Source organism: Puma concolor, chromosome E4 (genome assembly GCF_028749965.1).
Source record: "Puma concolor isolate L17-30 chromosome E4, mPumCon1.1.hap2, whole genome shotgun sequence".
Lineage (NCBI taxonomy): Eukaryota > Metazoa > Chordata > Mammalia > Carnivora > Felidae > Puma > Puma concolor.
Window position 1 is genome coordinate 44,454,994 of NC_141683.1, and position 16,909 is coordinate 44,471,902.

A 16,909-nucleotide genomic window follows, 5' to 3' on the forward strand; every position below is an offset into this window, starting at 1 on the left:
CTGAAGATTCCTACATCCCTGCCATATCTAGGTCTGTTTCTGATACTTGCCCTTGTTTCTTGCCTTTAGTATGCCTGGTAACTTTTGGTTGAAAGCAAGAAATGTTCTTAGTAAAAGAAACTTAGGCCTTTTATAACATGGTGGCATGGTGTGAAAGAAGAGCATTCTACAGACACACCTTGTTTTATTGCACTTCGTTTTACTTCACTATGCAGACATTTCATTTTTTACAAACTGAGGTTAGTGGCAACCTTGTATTGAGAAAAACTATTGGCACAAATTTTCCAACAGCATTTGCTCATTTTGGAATTCCTGCAATTCTTTCAATATTTCAAACTCTTTCATCATTATATTTGTTATGGTGCTCTGTGATCAATAATTTTTTATATCATTATTTTAGTTGTTTGGGGTGCCACAAACTATACCCATATATGATGGCAAACTTAATAAGTATTATGTGTATTTTGACTGCTCTACTAACTGGCTGTTTCCCTGTCTCTCCCCATCTCCTTGGGCCTCCTGTTCCCTGGGACACAGCAATACTGAAATTAGGCCAATTAATAACCCTACCATGACTTCTAAGTGTTCAAGTGAGAGGAAGAGTCACATGTCTCTCACTGTAAATCAAAAGCTAGAAATGATTAAGCTTAGTGAGGAAGGCATGTCAAAAGTTGAGACAGGCTGAAAGCTAGGCCTCTTGTGGCAAAGAGTTAGCCAAGTTATGAATACAAGGGAAAAGTTCTTGAAGGAAATTAAAAGTTCTGTCCCAGTGAACACATGAATCATAAGAAAGCAAAGAGGCCTTATTGTTGATTTGGGGAAAGCTTCAGTGGTCTGGATAGAAGATCAAACCAGCCACAACATTCCTTTAAGCCAAAGCCTAATCCAGAGCAAAGCCCTAATTCTCTCCAATTTTATGAAGGCTAAGATAGGTGAGGGAGGTGCAGAAAAAAAGCTTGAATCTAGCAGAGATTAGTTCATGAGGTTTAAGGAAAAAGGTCATCTCTATAACATAAAAGTGCAAGATAAAGCAGCAAATGCTGATATAGAAGCTTCAGGAAGTTATCCAGAAAATGTAGCTGTGATAATCAATGAAGGCGGTTACATTAAACAACAGATTTTTATTATAGATAAAACAGCCTTATATTGAAAGATGCCATTTAGAACTTTCATTGCTAGAGAGAGTTAAAGCCTGACCTCAAAGCTTCAAAGTTCATTTGTTAGGGGATAATGTAGCTGGTGACTTTTAAGTTGAAGTCAATACTCATTTCCAGTCCAAAAATCCTATGGTCCTCAAGAATTATGCTAAGTCTACTCTACCTATGTTCCATTAATGGAACAACAAAGGCTGGATGATAGTACATCTTTTTTATAACATAGTTTATTTGAATATTTTAAACCCACTGAAACCTACTGACCAGAAAAAAAAAAAAGATTCCTTTCAAAAGACTACTGCTTATTGACAATACACTTGGTCACCCAAGAGTCCTGATGGAGATATACAATAACATTTAAGTTGTTTTCATTCCTGCTAACACAACATCCACTATGTAGCCCATAGATCAATGAGTAATTTTGACATTGAAGTCTTATTATTTAAGAAATACATTTCTTAAGGCTATAGCTTCCATAAACAGTGATTTATCTGATGGATATGGGCAAAATAAATTGAAAACTTCATGAAAGTGTTCAGAAATGAATGTTAAGAACATTTGTGATTCATGGAAAGAGGTCCAGATATCAACATGAACAGGAGCTTGGAAGAAGTTGATTGAAACTTTGAGGGGTTCAACACTTCAGTGGAGAAAATAACTATAGATGTGGTAGAAATAGCAAGAGATTGGAAGTGGAACCTAAAGATCAATCTCATGGTAAAACTTGAATAGATGAGAAGCTGCTTCTTATAGATGAGCAAACAAAGCAGTTTCCTGAGATGGAAATCTACTCCCAGTGAAGATGCTGTGAGGATTGTTGAAATGCCAACCAAGGATTTAGAACATGATGTAAATTTACTTGAAAATGCAATAGCAGGTTTTGAGAAGATCGACTCTAATTTTGAGAAAAGTTCTCTGTGGGTAAAATGCTATCAAACAGTATTGCATGCTACAAAGAAATTGTTGGTGAAAGAGTCAATGTGGCAAACTTCATTGTTGTCTTATTTTAAGAAATTGCCACAGCCACTCCAGTCTTCAGCAGCCACCACCCTGATCAGTGAGCAGCCATTAACACGGAGGCAAGACCCTCTACCAGCAAAAAGACTATGGCTCTCTGAAAGCTTTGGTGATGGTTAGCATTTTTAGCAATAATGTGTTTTTTTTTTTTAATTTTTTTTTTTCTTTCAACGTTTATTTATTTTTGGGACAGAGAGAGACAGAGCATGAACGGGGGAGGGGCAGAGAGAGAGGGAGACACAGAATCGGAAACAGGCTCCAGGCTCCGAGCCATCAGCCCAGAGCCTGACGCGGGGCTCGAACTCACGGACCGCGAGATCGTGACCTGGCTGAAGTCGGACGCTTAACCAACTGCGCCACCCAGGCGCCCCAGTAATGTGTTTTTTTAATTAAGGTTTGTACATTGTTTTTTTTTGACACACTGCCATTGCATACTTAATAGACTATAGTATAGTGCAAACATAAGTTTTGAAGGCACTGGGAACCTTAAAAATTCACTTGGCTCACTTTGATATTCACTTTATTGTGATGGTCCGGCATTGAATTGACAATATATCCAAGGTATGCCTGCATAGTCTTGTGATCAGATCCCAGACTTTTAGTGAGCTTGTGCCGCTGGGCTGTCAATTTTGCAAGTGCTTTTCAGTTTTTCCTTTTTTTTTTTAAATTACCTGTTTAGATGGTACAGGATGGAGGCTAGATTTGTGTATTTACCTTCTCCCACATGGAAGGCTAGAGTAGCTGGAGTTGGCTATTTTCCCTTCCCCTGAGTTGGTTAGACTCTGTTAAAACCCCAGTATGTTAGGTCTGATAAAATAGTTTCTCTTATGGGTATGGCTTTCTCAGAATGCTCTGGTGTGTTTCAAAATGGTTACTTTTGGGGTGCCTGGGTGGGTCAGTCAGTTGAGCATCCAATTCTTGATTTTGGCTCAGGTAATGATCCCAGGGTTATGGGACTGAGCCCCATGTCCACATTCACTCTCCCTCCACCCCTCTCCTCCACTTGTGTGCGCTTTCTCTCTCAAATTTAAAAAAAAAAAAAAGTTACTTTTTTGCCTCCCCCTGCTGGAAGCCCAAAGGGATTTTTCTGTGATCTCTACTGTGAGAACCTGGTAGGACTCCTGGAGATAAAATGTACAAAAGTGTGAGTCCTGCTCCATGATTGAGTCTTCCTGGGATTTTGTTTGTTTTATCTCTCAGACTTGTCCATACAGAACCTCCAGCAATTTGTCAGTTACAGCTGAAATTTTCTTCCCCCATTTCTGGTTCTCACTGAGGTGGGTTTCTGTTCTGGTAAGTTGAGATTCTCTGTATTCACCTGTCTCTCTAGTTTGAGGAGAAGCGGTTTGCCCTGTGATCTTATTTCTTTGATCTAAGAAGATGTTGATTTTTTTCAGTTTATTCAGTTTTTTATTCTATCTATTGGTAGAATGGAGTAATGACTTCTAAGCTCCTTACCTGCTGGATCAGAAACCTGAAGTCGAAGGAGATTTTTTTAAAAACTGAACCTGAGGGGCGCCTGGGTGGCGCAGTCGGTTGAGCATCCGACTTCAGCCAGGTCACGATCTCGCGGTCCGTGAGTTTGAGCCCCGCATCGGGCTCTGGGCTGATGGCTCAGAGCCTGGAGCCTGTTTCCGATTCTGTGTCTCCCTCTCTCTCTGCCCCTCCCCCGTTCATGCTCTGTCTCTCTCTGTCCCAAAAATAAATAAATGTTAAAAAAAAAAAAAAAAAAAAAAAAAAAAAAAAAAAAAAAAAACTGAACCTGAGGCACACAAAGGCTCTGACTTAATTGGTGTGGGATGGGGCCCAAGTGATTCTAATATACAGCCAGGTTGAAAACTACTTAGAGGTTCATATACACTTTCCTGCTGTAGAGAAGTAGGCAATGAGAATGAATACAGAGGGTTTTGTCCTATTGGTCATTCTAGTCAGGCTTCTCTATGCTAGATCCAGTTCCTTGGCTTTTATTAAAGGAAATAGCTACATGACATGTGTAGAATTTTACTTTTTTAAGCATATATTCACAGGGTTGTGCAGTCACCAATACAAACTAATTTTAGAACATGATCTGTAGTTCAACTTGGGAAGTATTTCCATCTTAATAGTAAGTCATCCAATCCATGAACATTAAGCATCTTTCTATTTAAACGAAAATGAACATTATAGGTATGTCTTGCTTTGTACAGCAGCTGAATTTGGTAATAGTTGAATAAAAATCCATCTTTATATCAATTATTTTCTTAATTAAGATTTTATTTTTAGGGCAGTTTTAAGTTCACAGAAAAATTGAGAGGAACGATTTCCCATATACCCCTACCCCACACACATACATAATTTCACTATTATCAATACCCACCCACCAGAGTGGGTACATTTGTTACAACTGATAAACCTACACTAACACATCATAATTACCCATATTCCACAGTTTACATTAGAGTTCAGTCTTGGTGTTGTACATTTAAAAAATTTGGGCAAATGTATAATGACATGCCATCATTATGGTATCATATAGAATATTCTCACTGCCCTAAAAAGCCTCCGTGCTCTGCCTATTGATCTCTTCTCCCCTGACAGCCCCTGGCAACCACTGATCTTTATACTTTCCATAGTTTCGCCTTTTCCAGAATGTCATATAGTTGAAATCATAGAGTATGTATCCTTTTTATATCAGCCTCTTTTACTTAGTAATATCCATTTAAGGGTCCTCCATGTCTTTTCATAGCACTAAGTAATAGTTAATTGTCTGGATGTCCCAGTTTATGTATCCATTCATCTGCTGTAGGACATCTTGGTTGTTTCCAAGTTTTGGTAATTATGAATAAAGCTGATATAAATATCCATGTGCAGGCTTTTGGGTAGTCATAAGTTTTCAGTTCCTTTGGGCAAATACAAAGCAGGATGACCCCTGGAACATATGGTAAGAATATGTTTAGTTTTATAAGAAACCGCCAAATTGTCATTCAAAATGGCTGTACCAGTTTGCATTCTGCATTCTCATAAGCAATAAATGAGAGTTCTTATTGCACCACATCCTCACCAGCATTTAATGTTGTCAGTGATCTAGATTTTGGTCATTCTAGTAGGTGTGTAGTAGTATATTGTTCTTGTTTTAATTTGTATGTACTGATGACATATAATATGGAACATCTATTCATATGCTTTTTTCCATCTGTACAGTTTCTTTGATGGGGTTGCCATGGAGGTTTTTGCCTATTTTTAATTGAATTATTTGTTTTCTTATTGTTGAACTAAGATTTCTTTGTATAATTTTAGACAACATCATTCATCGGATGTGTCTTTTCCAAGTATTTTTTCTTAGTCTGTGGTTTGTCTTCTCATTTTCATAACAGCATCTTTCCCAGAGCAGAAGAGCAGAAGTGTTCAATTTGGGTGAGGACGAGCTTATCAATTTTTCTTTCACAGTTTATGACTTTGGTGTTGTATCTAAAAAGTCATTGCCGGGGCGCCTGGGTGGCACAGTCGGTTAAGCGTCCGACTTCAGCCAGGTCACGATCTCGCAGTCCGTGAGTTCGAGCCCCGTGTCAGGCTCTGGGCTGATGGCTGAGAGCCTGGAGCCTGTTTCTGATTCTGTGTCTCCCTCTCTCTCTGCCCCTCCCCCGTTCATGCTCTGTCTCTCTCTGTCCCAAAAATAAATAAACGTTGAAAAAAAAAATTTAAAAAGTCATTGCTATACCCAAGGTCATCTAGGTTTTCCCCCTGTGTTATCTATCTTCTAGGAGTTTTATCATTTTAAACTTTAAATTTGGATCTGTAGTCTATTTTGAGTTAATTTTTGTGAAGGGTGTAAGGTCTATGCTTACATTCATTGTTTTGCATGTGGATTCTAGTTGTTCCAGCACCATTTGTTGAAAATGCTACCTTTGCTCTGTTGTATTTCCTTTGCTCCTCTTTCCTAATGGGAGTCTATTTCCAGTCTCTCTCTGTTCTGAAAATTAATCCATTTGTCTATTGACCTATTGATAAATTTGTCTGTTCTGCTGATCTACTTGTCTATTCTTTTGCCAATACCATATTGTCTTGATTAGTGTTGCTTTATTATAAGTCTTAAAGTCAGGTAGTGTCAGTCCTCTGACTTTCTTCTTCTCCTTAAATATTATATTGCCTATTCTGGGCCTTTTTCTCTCCATATAAACTTCAGGATAAGTTTGTTCATATACACAAAATAACTTGCTGGAATTTTTATTGAGTTTGCATTTAGCATATAGATCAAGTTGAGAATATTGACATCTTGATAATATTGAGTCTTCCTATTCATGAACATAGAATGTCTCTCCATTTACTTTCTTCTTTGATTTCATTCAACAGATTTTTGTGGTTTTCCTCATATAGATCTTGCACGTATTTTGTTAGATTTATATCTAAGAATTTCATTTGAAGGGTGCTAATGTAAACAGTATTGTGCTTTTAATTTCAAATTCCAGTTGTTTATTGATGGTATATAGGAAAATTAACCTTGCACCCTACAACTTTGTTGTAACAACTTATTAATTCCAGGAGATTTTTTGTTGATGTTTTTGGATTTTATACTTAGGTAATTATGTCATTTGCAAACAAAAACAGTTTTATTTCTTCCTTCCCAATACGTATACTTTTTATTTCCTGTTCTTTTATTGCATTAACTAGAACTTATAGTATGATGTTGAAGAGGACTGGTGAAGAAGGACATCCTTGTTTTGTTCCTAAGCCTAGTGAGAAACTTCAAGTTTCTCACTACTAAGTAGGATGTTAGCTGTAGCGTTTTTGTGGATATTCTTTATGAGGTTAAGAAAGTTCTCTATTCCTAGTTTACTGAGAATTTTTATCATGAATCTGATATGGTATGAATGGTATCAGACTTTGCAAATACTTTTTCTGTATCTGTTTTTTTCTACATGTTTTGCTACATGTTTATAATCATGTAGTTTTTTTTTTTTTCACGTAGCTAGTAATTCATCACATTAATTGATTTTTGAAAGTTAAACCAGCCTTGCATACCTGGGATAAATCCAACTTGGTTGTGGTATATAATACATTTTGTATATCATTGGATTAGATTTGCTGTTATTTTGTTGAGGATTTTGCATCCATGTTCATGAGAGATATTGGTTATGTGTTTGGCTTTTTTTTTTTTTTTCCTTATAATACCTTTGTCTGATTTTGGTATTAGGGTAATGCTGACTTCATAAAATAGGTTAGTATTTCCTGTGTTTCTATTCTCTGAAACAGACTGTAGAGAATTGGTATAATTTCTTTCTTAAATGTTTGGTAGAATTTACCGGTGGACACATCTGGACCTGGTGGTTTTTCTTTTAGTAGGTTACTAATTATTGATCCAATTTCTTTAGTAGATACAGGCCATTTACATTGTCTATTTCTTCTTGTGTGAGTATTGGCAAATTGTTTATTTCAAGGAATTGGTTCATTTCGACTAGGTTATCAAATTTGTGGCACAGAGTTGTTCATAGTATTCTTTTATTATCCTTTTAATGTTCATGGGATCTTAGTGATGTCCTCTATTTCATTTACAATATTAGTAATTTGTATCCTCTCTGTTTTTCTTAGTAGCCTGGCTAGAAGTTTATTGATATTGTCGATCTTTTCAAAGAACCAGCTTTTGATTTTATTGATTTTCCCTGTTGATCTCCTGTTTTCAATTTCATTGATTTATGCTCTGATTCTTATTTCTTTTTTTCCTGCCTACTTTGGATTTAACTTGCATTTCTTTTTCCTGTTTCCTAATGTAGAAACAGATTATTAATTTTATATATTTCTTATTTTCTAACATATGCATTCAGTAGTATAAATTTCCCTCTAAGTGGTGTTTTTACAGTATCTCACAGATTTTGATAAGTTGTGTTTTCATTTTTATTTAGTGAAAAATATATTAAAATATGTTTTGATATTTATTTTTTGACCTGTATGTTGTTGGAAGTATGTTGTTTAATCTCCCAAGTATTGGGGGATATTCTGTTTACCTTTCTGTTACTGATTTCTAGTTTCAATGCATACTGAAAGTAGACATTGTATGTATGATTTCTATTCTTTTAAATTTGTTAAGGTGTGTTTTATGACCCCAAATGTGGGCTGTCTTGCTAAATGTTCCATGTGAGCTTAAGCAGAAGGTGTATTCTGCTATTGTTGGATGAAATCATCTATAGATGTCAGTTGTATCCAGTTGATGGTATTGCTGAGTTCAATTATCCCCTTACTGATTTTCTGCCTGCTGGATATGTCCATTTCTGATAAAGGGGTGTTGAAGTCTCCAACCATGATATTGGATTTATCTATTTCTCCTTATAATTGTTTTTGCTAGTGTAGTTTGACACTCTATTGTTTGGTGCATACATGTAAAAAATTATTACACATTCTTGGAGGTTTGTTATTTGATCCCTAATATCATTATTTAATTTCTTTCTTCATCCCTAATAACTTTCCTTTCTCTGAAATCTGTTCTGTCTGAAATTAATATCGCTATTCTTGCTTTCTTTTGATTAGTGTTAAAATGATGTGTTTTTCTCCATTCATTTACTTAAAATCTACATGTAGTTTTATATCTAAAGTGAGTTTCTTATAGACAACATATAGTTAGGTCTTGTTTTTTTGACCCACTCTGATAATTTCTGTATATTTATATGATTGATGTTCAAAGTGATTATTGATATAGGTGGATTAATATCTACTATATTTGTTATTCTTATCTACTTCTTTCCCTCTTTCTTTATTCTTATTTTGTCTTCTACTCTTTTTGTCCTTTGTGGTTTAATTGAGCATTTTGAATGATTTCATTTTCTTTCTTGGCATATCAGTTATACTTCTTTTTTTATTTTTTATTTTTATTTATTTTTTAAATTGTTTACAGGTTTTTGGAAAGGAGGAATTAATTTATAAACAAATAAAATGGTTTGATTTTGTATGATAGCCACATTTTAACTTTGGGCTAACATCTTTGACAGGTGTTTAACTCAGAAAAAATAAATATATGTCCATGTTATCAAAAATTTCATTGTAATATAGTGAACTTTTATTTTCCTTTCCTTAAGTAGAGCTTTTCTCTGTTTTACTTATTTTTTAATATAATTTATTGACAAATTGATTTCCATGCAAGTGCCCAACAAGTGCCCTCCTCAATGCCCATCACCCACTTTCCCCTCTCCCCCACCCCCCATCAACGCTCAGTTTGTTCTCAGTACCCAAGAGTCTCTTATGGTTTGCCTCCCTCCTTCTCTGTAACTTTTTTTTTCTCCTTTCCCTCCCCCATGTCTTCTATTAAGTTTCTCAAGACCCGCCTATGAGTGAAAACATATGGTATACTTCTTTTTTTTAAGCTTTTTAAATGGTTGCCCTAGAGTTTTCAGTATACATTTATAACTAATTCAAGTCTATTTTCAAATAACACTAAACCACTTCTTGGGTGGTGTGAGTACCTTGTAACAACAAAATAATTCTAATTCCTCTCTCCAGTCTCTTGTATCATTGTTGTCATTTGATACATTTATATATACACATGCATAACCATATTTATATATACATATAAATGTATATTTGTATATATATGTATATATTTAACCAATGTATCCATATATGTATAAATGAATACTTGACCAACAATATATTCCTATATACACATATAAATATTTTACAACTGACATTTTTTTCACAACTGACATTAATACATGTCCATGGAAATTTTTAACCACCTTCAATGTACACATACAATTTAAGTGAAGGAAGGCCATATATCAAAAGCATTTCAGGTAAATTAAGGATGAATTTTTTCTTTAATAGAATAAAGAAAATTTAAGGTGAAGTCATGTAATCTCAGAAAGGGAAAGACTTTCTAAGCATAACACTATAGCAAAAAAACCTGATAAATTATAATGCTTAAAGATCTGGCTTTTATTCATCAGGAGAGCCTGAGTTCCTCAGTCAGCTAAGCCTCTGACTCTTAATTTTGGCTCAGGTTATAATCTCACAGTTGTGAGATCAAACCCCACGTGGAGCCTGCTTGAGGTTCTCCCCCTCCCTCTCTCTCTGCCCCTCCCCTGATCGCACACACACTCTCAAAAACAGAATTAAAAAAGTAAAAAAATAAAATTTTTATTCATAAAAATTTCCCATAAACAAAATTGAAAGTATAATTTAAAAGGAGGAATACATAGGACATATGCAATAAAGGAATTAATACCATTAATCTATATAAAAGCTTTTTAAAAATGACAGAAAATGAATACTGCAAAATTTTTTACATAAATAAATAACAACATTCACATAAAAATATTATTCACAAATGGAGGATATAAATATTTGGCTTCAGAAACAGTCATCAAAATTCAAAATTATACAGAGGAGTCCATTTTTACCTACCAGATTAACAGCTGTTTTGGATTTTTTTTCTTCTTCTTTTTTTAAATAAAGAAACTGCCTCTTGCCAGCATGAGGGAAAAAATACACTCTCATATAAAGAAAGGAGAAGTTTACATGATACAACTCTTCTGGGAAGCAAATAGTAATATATATCAAATTCTTTAAAAACCCTTAAATCAGTTATTCCAATTCTAGAAATTTAACTTGACAAAACTAACCAAATATGTTTACAAAGACTGATTTCAAAATAATTGTGGTGTTGTTAATTATAGAGAGTTTTTTTAAGAACACTTAATGTCCAACAAGAAGGATGCAATTAAATAAATCATGGTGAAGGCTACAAACAAATATTTAATAACATGAGATAATATTCACATATGGAAGTGATGCAGAAACAATATTATGCTATGACCCAAGCTATTATTAATAACATACATATATGTGAATTCCAATTATTATTAAGGTTACCACATAAAGAATATGCATCTTTATGATACCAGTTTAACAGCAATTATTCTAGGTGTTGGGATTATAAGGTGGTATCTATTTTCTTCTTTCTTCTTTTCTAAACTTAACTTTCCTTTAATGAACTAAAATTAAATATTCACACACATAGACACATATCTCACATATTTCAAGAAACAACTATAATTTTTTTATTTGCAAAAGGATGAAGTTATGTGCTTGGAGTACCTTCTTCAAATGTTATTCATATTAATAAGAGGAAGCAAATAAAAATATGTAAAAAAGAAATGTCTAAACAATCTTTGATACCATAATTGACATACAGTCATTTTAAATGATTACTATAAATCAATATAATGTGTTTGTACTATATTAAGTTTTTTTTTAAAGGCAGCTTCACAATGGAGCAATACAATAGAATGTCAATTATGCAAAACTCCCCTATGCATGTAAATAAAGTCTGAGGTGAAATATGGAATATTAAAATAGTTTGTTACCATAATGAAAGTGTGGTGTGTTTTTTCATTTCTGATGCTGTCATGGTATTATTTATCAAACAATATGAATTATGGTACAAATTAGACTTCTCACAAGACACAGCTATAAATCATCTTATAATAAATTTGATTACTCTCATTAAAAATTAGTTTGTATCTTAAAACTCAAGTTTATTTCTATTCTGGTTATTTTTGACTCACATTACTTATTTAAAAAAAATAAACCGAACACTCAACAAGTTTTATTTTGCTTTTGATTCACTTCCCATCCAAGAATATGTAAGAATCTAAGGTGAAGTCTGGAAGGACCCTGGCCTTGACCTGCCCTGCCACTGGTTCTGTAGCCTTGGGCAAATCATTGAACATGTCTGAATCTGTGTTGCATCTACTGAATGGGCATTACACCACCTAACTTGAAGGAAGGGGCAGGATGGTTTCTATTCTTACCTTGGGGCTAGTAGAACTTCACCATGGAGGACCATGATTTATTCATTACTTTGGGCCACAAGGTGGAAAGCAAACTGAGGACACAGTTCAAGGACAATGGAAAATAAGCTCTGCCCTCTGGGGCCTCTTTGCTACCATGTAGATTGGCATAAAAGACACACTAGTATATAACACCAGTGTTGTAGGGGGGACTCTTTGCATATTTCCCCCCCAAAATACTAGCCCTTCATGTTGCCCTAAATGGCATGGGAGAAATGCCAGTCAGCCAAAAAGACCTGATCTATAATTCTGGGGTGGATAAAGAAGCTGCTTTTAAGGCCACTGGCCTGCTCACAAAGGCTGCCTGAATCAGCCAGGTCTTGAGGAGGTCTTGAGGAGATGACTTCCAATCCAGAGCAGAAGTGAACTATAATACTGTGAAATAATATATTCCATATGTCAGTGACTTCAGAACCCTGCAGTAGGGCTACCATCTTCAAGTGGGCGGGATGGTAATGCCACACACCCCTGTGGAATTGCTCTTTTTTTTTTTTTATTAATTCAAACCTTCTAGTAAATACCTTTATACTTCTAAGTGAGGTCAGTTAATTAAAGTTGATACACAAAATCTTTTAAGAACTAAAGGAAGGCGCCATCTTGGCATTATGTTGACAAGGATGATTCAGTGAGAGAATGCTTTTCTGTGGGCTGTAATGCATTGTACAAAAATAATTCTTAGCCAGATAATTCCAGTTTATAAAACTACTAACCAGTTCTAGTGAAAGGAGGAAATGCATACAGAGGAAAGACCATAGGCTTCTGAGCCAGACAGGTTCCATTTCTGGGTCTTACTAGCTGTGTGATCTGGACAGACCACTTACACTCACTCTCTGCACCTCATGTCCCCAGCTGTAAAAGGGAGAAACAATACTCTTTCAGAATGATTGTGTCAATGTACAAAATATGTAACAGCGTAATATAACACTGGACTTATAGCATATGTTGAATAAATAAATGTTAATCCCAGCCCACCGTCACCACAACCACCACTTCCACCATTCTTGTGGGTTGTCTACTTATTTTAGCAGGTCAAGAAGGAAACGTGATAAAGCATGTGACTAAGCAATGTCTTGGGATCTCTTGGAATGAAGATTAAGTTTTCTTTTTATTTTTTTTAAAAATTCTTTTTTCAACGTTTTATTTATTTTTGGGACAGAGAGAGACAGAGCATGAATGGGGGAGGGGCAGAGAAAGAGGGAGACACAGAATCGGAAACAGGCTTCAGGCTCTGAGCCATCAGCCCAGAGCCTGACGCTGGGCTCGAACTCATGGACCGTGAGATCGTGACCTGGCTGAAGTCGGATGCTTAACCGACTGCGCCACCCAGGCGCCCCGCGAAGATTAAGTTTTTAAGAAGGTCCTGAGTCATGAAAAAACTGATACCCTTTGGACATTCTGATTCCACGTTATGCTCAATTTTAGCTGAGATTTCCACAAAATGAATCTTTCCATTTGTGACCATATACAGGACAAGCCTTGCACATGCCTAACTAAATGAGATGTCCTTATATCATTTCCAGACTCTACCACTTTCTATGTCAGGCCTTCGTACATCTACTTGTACATCCATTTCCAAGTAAATATCATTTGCATAAAGCTTCTGGGGTACAAACTTGCATTGCACTAACAAGCATGTGTTTGCCATATCAGATTCAGCTCTTGCTATTTTAAGGAAGTCATGTTTTTGTTCTTTTCAATTCCTGAAGTTATTTTGACATTATTAGTCTCATCTTCCAAATGTGCCTTTACTTGCCCTAAGTTTTCTAATGTATGACTTACACTTCTTGGGTTAATTTGAAGAGGTACAATGTCAAATATTTCTCCAGTTGTGTTAATAGTTCCTTTATCTTCTATTGATCTGGAATAACATCTTGTTCTTTCTATTGTGGGATTCATTACCTGTTGTAGTTTTACATATCCCATCATGTGTTCCTTATTTTTCCCTTGACTCCAATAGGTTAGGGTGAAGTTTGTTTTAGTGCATACTATCCTGGTCAGTTTCCTATGTTATATATAACTGGTGGAAGAGACATCAAGGCCATAGTCATAGATACTTATATCAACAGTCTAGCAATAATAAAGGTATTTTGCTTCCATTCCAACAACATATCCTTAGGAATGTGTTTCCTTCAATTATAAGGGGGGTTTCCATGGCCTGTGAGTTCTACTCTCCTTGTCGATATTGGGGAACCAGAAAAATGTGGAAACCCATTATCATGTTTTTTACTTTAAAGGCCAATATTCTAATTTCACAGTTGCCCAAGGAATCACAGCCACTAGGGTATATGGTATCTACTTCTGGTTGGGTTGTCTGTTATCTCAGGTGACCAGGATTGCCCCCAAGATTATAGCTCTTCTGAGTATTCCACATATCAACCAATCTTCACTGCAACAACTGACAATCTATAAACAAAGATATATTATGTCCTTTTTTTATATTTCATTACTTTTACTATTTTCTCCAACTGTTTTATGCTGTTTTCCATTGCTTTATTTACTTTCACGTGAAATTTATTTGTGTTTTGTAATACATTGCTAATTTTGTCCATCTGTGTACCCAACGACACGTTGCCATTGCATGGTGTTAAATTGAGATTGTCTGGTTTTCAATTTTTTTTAATTGAAATAACTCTATTTGGAATTAAGAAAAGTCAGCTATCATTGTTCTTCCAATTAAACCTCCTACCAGTCCAACAATAAACTAAGTGTCTCCTCCCTCTTAGTGAATCTGTTTTTGGTGTGGGTTGTACATTCAGCATAAAAACGATGGATAAAGTGGACCACAATTTGGGGATCTATCTCTGGCTTGAAAATCCTGCATATTAAATTTCAGAACATAGCCTACTATTGTAAGTTCCAACATAACCAGGACAGGTTTTATTAACATAAGTTCCCATATTCTTGGTTTAGAAATATGTGGCTTAAGACAGAAGCCTCATGTATGCTGTGAACGACAGTGATATGTGATAAATGCTTTTTCTATATGTCTTCTATACACTTTACAAGGTATCTCTGTTCTTTTAAAGCCTGGACATGATTTCCACAAGTCTTTTGTTCATTTTCTCATAGGTGAATACAGATTAAACAGTGTAAGTTGGGAGTACAGTAAATGATCAATTTTAGCTTATTTATATTTAAAGTTGTAATTGCTTATTCTGCATATTAAGCAGCTGCTCTTTTACAATAAAATGCTAGCACACAAAGAAAATCAGGAATTAAATCAGGATTGTTTTCATAGAAACTCTGCCATGTGTCCAATGCTGCACTCCATTCAATAAGACAAGGGAAAACTAGAAAAGTCAGTACCTGGTTGTCTTCGTATATACACTGGGTTATAATAGCAAAGTTAGTAATTCAGGTGAATCTTCATCTTCCAAGTCAATGTCTAGTAGGGAGTGTTATTCAGGAAACTTGTTGATTCTTGTGGAGCTTTCCACTGCTTCATCAGCTTCCTTACTATTTGATTTCTCCATTGATTGAAAGATTCTCAGCAAGTAGATGGACTGACAGTAAAGGTTGGAATGGAGAGGTTGGGCTTGGTGATGTTGGTGATGCCGGTGAGTTCTCAGTTGTAATAAGGTGACCAAGATGGTAATCTGTGAAGAAAGTAGAGGATGTCATAAACAGTTAGGCTGTATCTGGGCCAGAAGGTTGCATTTCACTTTGGAACAGTGGCACGACTACTCTTGCTGGAGCTATCAGAAGAGTATCCATAGCTGCAATGAATATGGTATCCAGTTGCAATTGGTAATACTGATAGAGTTAAAGATGCACAGCATCTTTAAAAATAACTCCAGTTGCAATTGGTAATACTGATAGAGTTAAAGATGCACAGCATCTTTAAAAATAACTCTTTATTTTGCACACCGGCAAAATAAAGGTAGGTGTCCTATAAATTTTTAGTTCATTCTTGTTGTTCTTGCCACTCAGCAAAATATACAGTTATTATGGCCATTATTGCTAATATTTCCCCAGGCATAATCACCCTGCATCATGCTAGGCTAAATATTAGGCATGTAATGTTGGTACAGTAAAAGATGTCTTCTCCCATCCTGAGATTGTTATAGAGGCATCTTATTATTTTGTTTAATTTGATGTAATATGCCTTCTCCTTTGGTCACCCTGTAGGTTTTATTAGTAACAGGTGCTATAATTTCCCGAACACTATATATATCATTATTTTTTAAAACTAATACCTTGCCTTTTGATGTAGATTCTGAGGTGTGATTATTGCTAGTTCTTATCTCTGTGAATTCCTGTAATTGTCATTCAATCAGAGTTTTTCCATCTTCTTTCTGTAACTATGGCCTAGAGATCTTGTCACCTCCCAGATAGTTTTAGTCCAAGCTTCCATATCTAGATTGTTAGTAAGCGACCTAAGCTTTTGCTTCAGCAAGCCATTACACCTTTCAATTGATCCAGAAGTGATAGGACTATAAAGTAAGTGGAATTTCTACATTATGTCTGTCTTAACCCATTCTTGTATTCACTTTCCTGTGAAGTGGGTGCCGTGATCTGATTATATGATGGATAGGATATCATCCAGATTTTAATGCTCTACTGCTGGATTTTTAAAAATAATTTTTCCTGCAAGGATAGGGTGATCCTATTCCTAATGATGTTTCTACAGTGGTTCAAGCATACAATTTATTCTGTGATGCAAGTGTCCTATATAATCAATCTGCATAATTTGGGAGGGTCTGTCACCTTTGACTTTTTCTGTAGTATTCAATAATGAATGACCTCCAAGCTTTAAACTGTTGGCAATTCTCACCTTTTTAAAAATTTTCAAATTGGAGGTATTTGGTAGGTAAAACATGTTTATTTTCTCTAACCATGTTCTAGTGCCATATGTGCCAACATGAACTGTTTGATGATGTGCCCGTGGAATGATCCTAATATTTGCTGCATCTATGGGTTCAG